The sequence below is a fragment of the Anomaloglossus baeobatrachus genome, chromosome 7 (genome assembly GCF_048569485.1).
Source record: "Anomaloglossus baeobatrachus isolate aAnoBae1 chromosome 7, aAnoBae1.hap1, whole genome shotgun sequence".
In the NCBI taxonomy this organism is placed as follows: Eukaryota; Metazoa; Chordata; class Amphibia; order Anura; family Aromobatidae; genus Anomaloglossus; species Anomaloglossus baeobatrachus.
In genome coordinates, this window is record NC_134359.1 from 19,129,115 (window position 1) to 19,139,118 (window position 10,004).

A 10,004-nucleotide genomic window follows, 5' to 3' on the forward strand; every position below is an offset into this window, starting at 1 on the left:
CAGCCAAAATAGACCACAGATTCACAGTAACAAGAGGTATAACTATAGTGGATGTCAATCATCAGTTTAACATACTGTTAACTCATAAATGTATATTGTTTAGGGTATTTCATGTTCCTAATTTTATCCTTCTTCTACCCCTTTACAGAATTAACATCTCCAGTGGTGGTGGGGTATCTCATGTACGATCCTGGGACACCATTAGCCCCTTCACTCGTCCCCTGCACCTACGTCCTGTCTCCATCCGAGACCATCCAACCCTGGATCACTTGTGTGCCCTGGAAGCACGCCCTCACAAGCACATGAGCGCGTCATCACTCTCACTTACGCTCCACCCATTGGTATGACGCGCATCGCTAGGCAACCACTATGTATAAACAACCGGCCAGTGTATTTTCGCCTCTGCGCATGCGCACTAGCTCACTTCCGGCCTCAATGTTAATTGACAGCTCCGAAACCGGAAGTGACGTTACGATGTCGCTTCTGATAAATAGATCACTTTCGGCCAGGGTCCAATACCCATAGGACGTGCGGTTCACCCCTAACATCACACAGGCACATGGTAAGTGGCCCATTTTGACGATGGGGGACACACTTTCTGGGATATTACCTTTTAATGAACGATCCCCCCTTTTTTTCCTCCATTTACGACCACACTAGTTACCTGGACTCCCACCACTTGTACCTCTAGGACCCCTATCCAGACAAAAATACCAGTGGAGTCTCAGGTATAGATCTATTCTCTATGATGGATGTCTGTTCTGTGTAACTTGGAGTGTCTTTTTCAACACTCTCTCTCTGATTCCTCATACAGCCAGGCAGGGTCATTTAAGCTAACAATGTTTTCCATTAAACACTGACGAGTGTGACCGCACTGTGGTTCTCCACTCCTGGTCCCTATGCACTATTCCAGGTAGTCTGCAATTCCTTTCCCATGTTTATATATTACTGGGGTATCATCCCATATCAGATGGTAATATGTTCTTTTCTCCTTTGTCTTTGTATTTCATTTCTATCCTTTTTCTCCTCTCCTCTTCCATCTTTCTTTTCTCCTTTTTTCTTTCCCTCTTACCCCCCCTTTTTTTCTCTCTCTCTCTTTTCTCTCTCTTTCTTGCTCTCTCCCTCTCTCTTTCCCTCTCTCTCTCCTCCCCTCTCTCTCCTCCCCTCTCTCTCTCTCTCTCACTCTCTCTCTCTCTCTTGCTCTCTCGCTCTCTTGCCCTCTTGCTCTCTTGCTCTCTTGCTCTCTTGCTCGTTGCTCAGCTTGCTCGCTTGCTCTCTTGCTCTCTTGCTCTCTTTCTCTTCTTTCCCTCTTGCTCTCTTTCTCTTTCTTTCCCCTTTTTTCTCTCTCTTTCTCTTTTTTTCTCTTTTTTTTCTCTCTCTTTCTCTCTCTTTTTTTCTCTCTCTTTCTCTCTTTTTTTTCTCTCTCTTTCTCTTTTTTTCTCTTTTTTTCTCTCTCTTTCTCTCTCTTTTTTTCTCTCTCTTTCTCTCTTTTTTTTCTCTCTCTTCTCTTTCTTTTTCTCTTTCTCTCTCTCTTTCTCTCTCTTTCTCTCTCTCTTTTTTTCTCTCTCTCTCTCTCTTCTCTCTCTTTCTCTCTCTTTCTCTCTCTCTTTTCTCTCTCTTCTTTCTCTCTCTTTCTCTCTCTCTTTCTCTCTCTTTCTCTCTCTCTTTTTTTCTCTCTCTTTCTCTCTCTTTCTCTCTCTTTCTCTCTCTTTCTCTCTCTTTCTCTCTCTTTCTCTCTCTTTCTCTCTCTTTCTCTCTCTTTCTCTCTTTTTCTCTCTTTTTTTTCTCTCTTTTTTTCTCTCTCTTTCTCTCTCTCTTTCTCTCTCTTTCTCTCTCTCTTTCTCTCTCTTTTTCTCTCTCTTTTTCTCTCTCTTTCTCTCTCTCTTTCTCTCTCTCTTTCTCTCTCTTTCTCTCTCTTTCTCTCTCTTCTCCTCTCTTTCCCTCTCTTTCCCTCTCTTTCCCCTCTCTTTCTCTCTCTTTCTCTCTCTCTTTTTCTCTCTCTCTTCTTTTTCTCCTCTTTCTCACCTTTTTAGTCATCAATAGAGATCACCATATCTAAACAGACCACTCTAGACGTCTGACCACGTCATAGACCAATCTACATACTATGGAACACTGAGGTAATCTATGATCCCTTGTCATCCATTGTGATAACTCTAACATAATGTACATATATTAGGATACATTTCATCTACTACAGGTGGTGGCTCTTAGATAATCCAGACCCTTTGCGTACGATTGGGTATCATTATACCATTGATTCAACACAAGGTTTGAGACCCAATATGCCTTGATAACAGGTAATAATTGCACATTGAACCTTATATAGTCTTGATTTCCTTTTAATCTAATGACGTATTATCTTTTCCCAGCACTATCCGACATCGTCTACGCATAGTGTATCCTGACAGTGATTACCCCTGTATCCCATAATCCTTACTGCATTTCAGCATTGGTATGACCATAGAATAAACTCTCCAGTAGTCTAGTAGTTTACTTCTACATCACCTATTCAAGAAGATGACTATTCTTATTATACCATAGGTCTAACGATAGTGTCCTATGCATGTTCATCCACTTCCAGTCCTTTCATCCTTGAGGTGAGCCTCTTTACCATGTGTGTCATATAGTATTCACGCTACACGAATGTGCACATGCCACGGTAGATACTTGGTAACATCCACCGGTAGTTGGCCACAATATGCTCTAATAACCCTAACCCCCCCCCCCCCCTTTTTTTTCAGTCTTTTTCTATCTCATTCATGATTATTGACGTTCACATATTCACTTACTGTGCCCATGATTCTGTGTTTTGTCTCTCAAATATGTTCTCTATGTTATCCCAACATACCTATAGTGAAACTTTTATTTGTTCCATTATTCTATACTGATGGATGTCCTGTATTTTTGTTTTGTTTTGTTTTATTGTATATATTGTCATCAGCCCGTCCGACCTGAAGAAGGCCAGATAGGCCGAAACGTTGAGATTGGCGGACTATTGTACAGCACTTTTTTGATACACGTTTTTCACCACAAAATAAAAAGAAAAGGATTTTGATATCAGTTACATGTCTCCGACTTTCTGTGTCTCTAAGGGTGATAGTGAGTGTGCCGGAGTTTCCATTATTTGACTTATTTTTCTTCCAGAGCACCCACGAGAGGTGATGCGAGGTTTCTTTGTAATACTGTGTGGGGATATACTGTGTGGAGGGATATACTGTGTGGGGGCATCATACTGTGTGGAGGGATTATACTGTGTGGGGGCATCATACTGTGTGGGGGCATCATACTGTGTGGAGGGATTATACTGTGTGGGGGCATCATACTGTGTGGGGGCACCATACTGTGTGGAGGGATTATACTGTGTGGGGGCATCATACTGTGTGGAGGGATCTATACTGTGTGGAGGGATTATACTGTGTGGGGGCAGCATACTGTGTGGAGGGATTATACTGTGTGGAGGGATTATACTGTGTGGAGGGATTATACTGTGTGGAGGGATTATACTGTGTGGGGGCAGCATACTGTGTGGAGGGATTATACTGTGTGGAGGGATTATACTGTGTGGGGGCAGCATACTGTGTGGAGGGATTATACTGTTGTGGGGGCACCATACTGTGTGGAGGGATTATACTGTGTGGGAGCACCATACTGTGTGGAGGGATTATACTGTGTGGGGGCATCATACTGTGTGGAGGGATTATACTGTGTGGGAGGCATCATACTGTGTGGGGCATCATACTGTGTGGAGGGATTATACTGTGTGGGGGCATCATACTGTGTGGAGGGATTATACTGTGTGGAGGGATTATACTGTGTGGGGGCACCATACTGTGTGGAGGGATTATACTGTGTGGAGGGATTATACTGTGTGGGGGCATCATACTGTGTGGAGGATTATACTGTGTGGGGGCATCATACTGTGTGGAGGGATTATACTGTGTGGGGGCATCATACTGTGAGGGGGCATCATACTGTGTGGGGGGCATCATACTCTGTGGGGGCATCATACTGTGTGGAGGGATTATACTGTGTGGGGGCATCATACTGTGTGGAGGGATTATACTGTGTGGAGGCATCATACTGTGTGGAGGGATTATACTGTGTGGGGGCATAATACTGTGTGGGGGCATCATACTGTGTGGAGAGATTATACTGTGTGGGGGCATCATACTGTGTGGGGGCATCATACTGTGTGGAGGGATTATACTGTGTGGGGGCATCATACTGTGTGGGGGCACCATACTGTGTGGAGGGGATTATACTGTGTGGGGGCATCATACTGTGTGGAGGGATTATACTGTGTGGGGGCATCATACTGCGTGGAGGGATTATACTGTGTGGGGGCATCATACTGTGTGGGGGCATCATACTGTGTGGAGGGATTATACTGTGTGGGGGCATCATACTGTGTGGAGGGATTATACTGTGTGGAGGGATTATACTGTGTGGAGGCATCATACTGTGTGGAGGGATTATACTGTGTGGGGGCATCATACTGTGTGGGGGCATCATACTGTGTGGAGGGATTATACTGTGTGGGGGCATCATACTGTGTGGAGGGATATATACTGTGTGGAGGCATCATACTGTGTGGAGGGATTATACTGTGTGGGGGCATAATACTGTGTGGGGGGCATCATACTGTGTGGAGGGATTATACTGTGTGGGGGGCATCATACTGTGTGGAGGGATTATACTGTGTGGGGGCATCATACTGTGTGGGGGCATCATACTGTGTGGAGGGATTATACTGTGTGGGGGCATCATACTGTGTGGGGGCACCATACTGTGTGGAGGGATTATACTGTGTGGGGGCATCATACTGTGTGGAGGGATTATACTGTGTGGGGGCATCATACTGCGTGGAGGGATTATACTGTGTGGGGGCATCATACTGTGTGGGGGCATCATACTGTGTGGAGGGATTATACTGTGTGGGGGGCATCATACTGTGTGGAGGGATTATGCTGTGTGGAGGGATTATACTGTGTGGAGGCATCATACTGTGTGGAGGGATTATACTGTGTGGGGGCATCATACTGTGTGGGGGCATCATACTGTGTGGAGGGATTATACTGTGTGGGGGCATCATACTGTGTGGAGGGATTATACTGTGTGGGGGCATCATACTGTGTGGGGGCATCATACTGTGTGGGGGCATCATACTGTGTGGAGGGATTATACTGTGGGGGCATCATACTGTGTTGGGGCATCATACTGTGTGGAGGGATTATACTGTGTGGGGGCATCATACTGTGTGGGGGCATCATACTGTGTGGGGGCATTATACTGTGTGGGGGCATCATACTGTGGGGGACACTGTGGGGGCATCATACTTTGTGGGGTCATTATACTGTGTGGGGGGCATCATACTTTGTGGGTCATTATACTGGGTGGGGGCATCATACTGTGTGGGACACTGTGAGGGCATCATACTGTGTGGGGTCATTATACTGTGTGGGGGCATCATACTTTGTGGGGTCATTATACTGTGTGGGGGCATCATACTGTGTGGGGGCATCATACTGTGTGGAGGGATTATACTGTGTGGGGGCATCATACTGTGTGTGGGGGCATCATACTGTGTGGGGGCATCATACTGTGTGGGGGCATCATACTGTGTGGAGGGATTATACTGTGTGGGGGCATCATACTGTGTGGGGGAAGTATACTGTGTTGGGGCATACTGTGGGAGGGATTATACTGTGTGGGGGCATCATACTGTGTGGGGGCATCATACTGGTGGGGTCATATACTGTGTGGGGGCATCATACTTTGTGGGGTCATTATACTGTGTGGGGCATCATACTGTGTGGGGGCATCATACTGTGTGGAGGCATCATACTGTGTGGGGGCATCATACTGTGGGGGACACTGTGGGGGCATCATACTGTGTGGGGGCCTTATACTTTGTGGGGTCATTATACTGTGTGGGGGCATCATACTTTGTGGGGTCATTATACTGGGTGGGGGCATCATACTGTGTGGGACACTGTGGGGGCATCATACTGTGTGGGGTCATTATACTGTGTGGGGGCATCATACTTTGTGGGGTCATTATACTGTGTTGGGGCATCATACTTTGTGGGGTCATTATACTGTGTGGGGGCATCATACTGTGTGGGACACTGTGGGGGTATCATACTGTGTGGGGTCATTATACTGTGTGGGGGCATCATACTTTGTGTGGGACACTGTGGGGGTATCATACTTTGTGGGGGCCTCATACTTTGTGGGGTCATTATACTGTATGGGAGGCACTGTAGGAGCATCATACTGTGTGGGAGGCACTGTAGGGGCATCATACTGTGTGGGATCATCATACTTTGTGGGGGGCACTGTAGGGGCATCTTACTTTGTGGGGGTCACTGTGGGGGCATCATACTGTGTGGGGGCATCATACTTTATGAGGGCATTATACTGTGTTAGGGGATCATAATGTGGGGGCATTATACTCTGTTGGGGGCATTGTGGGGGCATCATACTTTGTAAGGGGCACTGTGGAGGCATTATACTTTGTGGGGTGGCACTGTGGAGGCATTATACTTTGTGGGGTGGCACTGTGGGGGCATTATACTCTGTTGGGGGCAGTGTGGGGGCATCATACTTTGTAAGGGGCACTGTGGGGGCATTATACTGTGTGGGGGGATCATACTGTGGGGGTCCTCATACTTTGTAAGGGGCACTGTGGAGGCGTTATACTTTGTGGGGTGGCACTGTGGAGGCATTATACTTTGTGGGGGGCACTGTGGAGGAATTATACTGTGTGGGGCATTATACCGTGAGGGGTGCACTGTGGGGGTATCATACTGTATGGGGGCATCATACTTTGTGGGGCGCACTGTAGGGGCATTATACTGTTTGACGGACACTGTGGGGGCATCATACTGTGTGGGGGCATTATACTGTGAGGGGTGCACTGTGGGGGTATCATACTGTATGGGGGCATCATACTTTGTGGGGCGCACTGTGGGGGCATTATACTGTTTGGCGGACACTGTGGGGGCATCATACTGTGTGGGGGCATTATACTGTGAGTGGTGCACTGTGGGGGCATCATACTGTATGGTGACATCATACTTTGTGGGGGGCACTGTGGGGGCATCATACTGTATGGTGACATCATACTTTGTGGGGGGCACTGTGGGGGCATCATACTGTATGGGGGCATCATACTTTGTGGGGGGCACTGTGAATATGTCATACTGTGTGGTGGCACTATGGGTACATTATACTGTGTGGGGGCATCATATTATTTGGGGGGCACTTTGGGTGCAGGAATCATACTGTGTGGGGGACATTGTGGATACATCATACTGTGTGGGGGTATCGTACTGTATGGGGGGGCTGCGTGGATACCAAATACTGTGTGGGACCACCATAGTGTGTGGGGGGCTCCGTGGGGGCAGATAGATATAGCCTGGATACATTTCCATATGAATAGATATTTGGGGGTTCGTCTCCGTTACATCCGGGTGATGACGGCTCTTGACACTTTGTCTCCTCCGCACAGAGCAGTGTCCCGCTGTGTGATCCTGGAGACGCCATTACTTCACTCTGAGGGATAAACAGCTGTCACCGCTGCCCGGGCGCCTCCGGCGGCAGCACCTCCTCATATGGACATGCCGGGTATATATAGCGCCTGACTCAGGGTGGGGATATGGACTGTGTCAGGTCCTGTGTAGCGGGAGGAATGTCTCCGCAGTCTGCGCTGCTTCCCTTCATTCACAGTATTGCTGTGTACTCACCGCACATCACTGTATAACCTCCACCGCAGACAAATCCCCGGCTCCTCGTCTTCAGGGTCTTCCTTTCTCTATTAGAGCTCGTAGTAACTTATTCCCACTCCTTTATACTTTATCTCCATATTATACAGGCAAAGCTAATATTTCTGTCATATTCCTGGTGGTTTTGCATCGAGTCTATGGTAGTTATGGGTCAATAATAACCTTTCTGTAGGTATAAAGTAGTTTAATGGTTAACACACTATATAATGTCACACTATAATGACGGTGTATGGATGACGTACCATTGCTGACTATGATATAGCGTAATACTGGTTGTGCAGAAAAGTGTATTGTACCAATGTGAGAAAAATATTGTAGATTTATCAAAGTCTCAATTACAAAGCAATAGAGGGACTTAATATTTCTGTCTTCAGCCACCACTAGGGGGAGCGCTCTCTATATAGAGATACATGATAAGATCCTGTCTGCAGTCACCACTAGGGGGAGCTCCCTGTATACAGAGATACAGGATAAGATCCTGTCTGCAGCCACCACTAGGGGGAGCGCCCTGTATACAGAGATACATGATAATATCCTGTCTGCAGCCACCACTAGAGGGAGCTCCCTGTATACAGAGATACATGAGAAGATCCTGTCTGCAGTCACCACTAGGGGGAGCTCCCTGTATACAGAGATACATGATAAGATCCTGTCTGCAGCCACCACTAGGGGGAGCTCCCTGTATACAGAGATACATGATAAGATCCTGTCTGCAGTCACCACTAGGGGAAGCTCCCTGTATACAGAGATACATGATAAGATCCTGTCTGCAGTCACCACTAGGGGAAGCTCCCTGTATACAGAGATACATGATAAGTTCCTGTCTGCAGCCACCACTAGGGGGAGCGCCCTGTATACAGAGATACATGATAAGATTCTGTCTGCAGCCACCACTAGGGGAGCTCCATGTATACAGAGATACATGATAAGATTCTGTCTGCAGCCACCACTAGGGGGAGCTCCCTGTATACAGAGATACATGATAAGATTCTGTCTGCAGCCACCACTAGGGGGAGCTCCCTGTATACAGAGATACATGATAAGATCCTGTCTGCAGCCTCCACTAGGGGGAGCTCCCTGTATACAGAGATACATGATAAGACCCTGTCTGCAGCCACCACTAGGGGGAGCTCCCTGTATACAGAGATACATGATAAGATCCTGTCTGCAGTCACCACTAGGGGGAGCTTCCTGTATACAGAGATACATGATAAGATCCTGTCTGCAGCCACCACTAGGGGGAGCTCCCTGTATACAGAGATACATGATAAGATCTTGTCTGCAGCCACCACTAGGGGGAGCTCCCTGTATACAGAGATACATGATAAGATTCTGTCTGCAGCCACCACTAGGGGGAGCTCCCTGTATACAGAGATACATGATAAGATCCTGTCTGCAGTCACCACTAGGGAGAGCTCCCTGTATATAGAGATACATGATAAGATCCTGTCTGCAGCCACCACTAGAGGGAGCTCCCTGTATACAGAGATACATGATAAGATCCTGTCTGCAGCCACCACTAGGGGGAGCTCCCTGTATATAGAGATACATGATAATATCCTGTCTGCAGTCACCACTAGAGGGAGCTCCCTGTATACAGAGATACATGATAAGATCCTGTCTGCAGCCACCACTAGGGGGAGCTCCCTGTATATAGAGGTACATGATAATATCCTGTCTACAGCCACCACTAGGGGGAGCTCCCTGTATACAGAGATACATGATAGGATCCTGTCTGCAGTCACCACTAGTGGGAGCTCCCTGTATACAGAGATACATGATAAGATCCTGTCTACAGCCACCACTAGGGGGAGCTCCCTGTATACAGAGATACATGATAAGATCCTGTCTGCAGCCACCACTAGGGGGAGCTCCCTGTATACAGAGATACATGATAAGATCCTGTCTGCAGCCACCACTAGGGGGAGCTCCCTGTATACAGAGATACATGATAAGATCCTGTCTGCAGCCACCACTAGGGGGAGCTCCCTGTATACAGAGATACATGATAAGATTCTGTCTGCAGCCACCACTAGGGGGAGCTCCCTGTATACAGAGATACATGATAAGATCCTGTCTGCAGCCACCACTAGGGGGAGCTCCCTGTATACAGAGATACATGATAAGATCCTGTCTGCAGCCACCACTAGGGGGAGCTCCCTGTATACAGAGATACATGATAAGATCCTGTCTGCAGCCACCACTAGGGGGAGC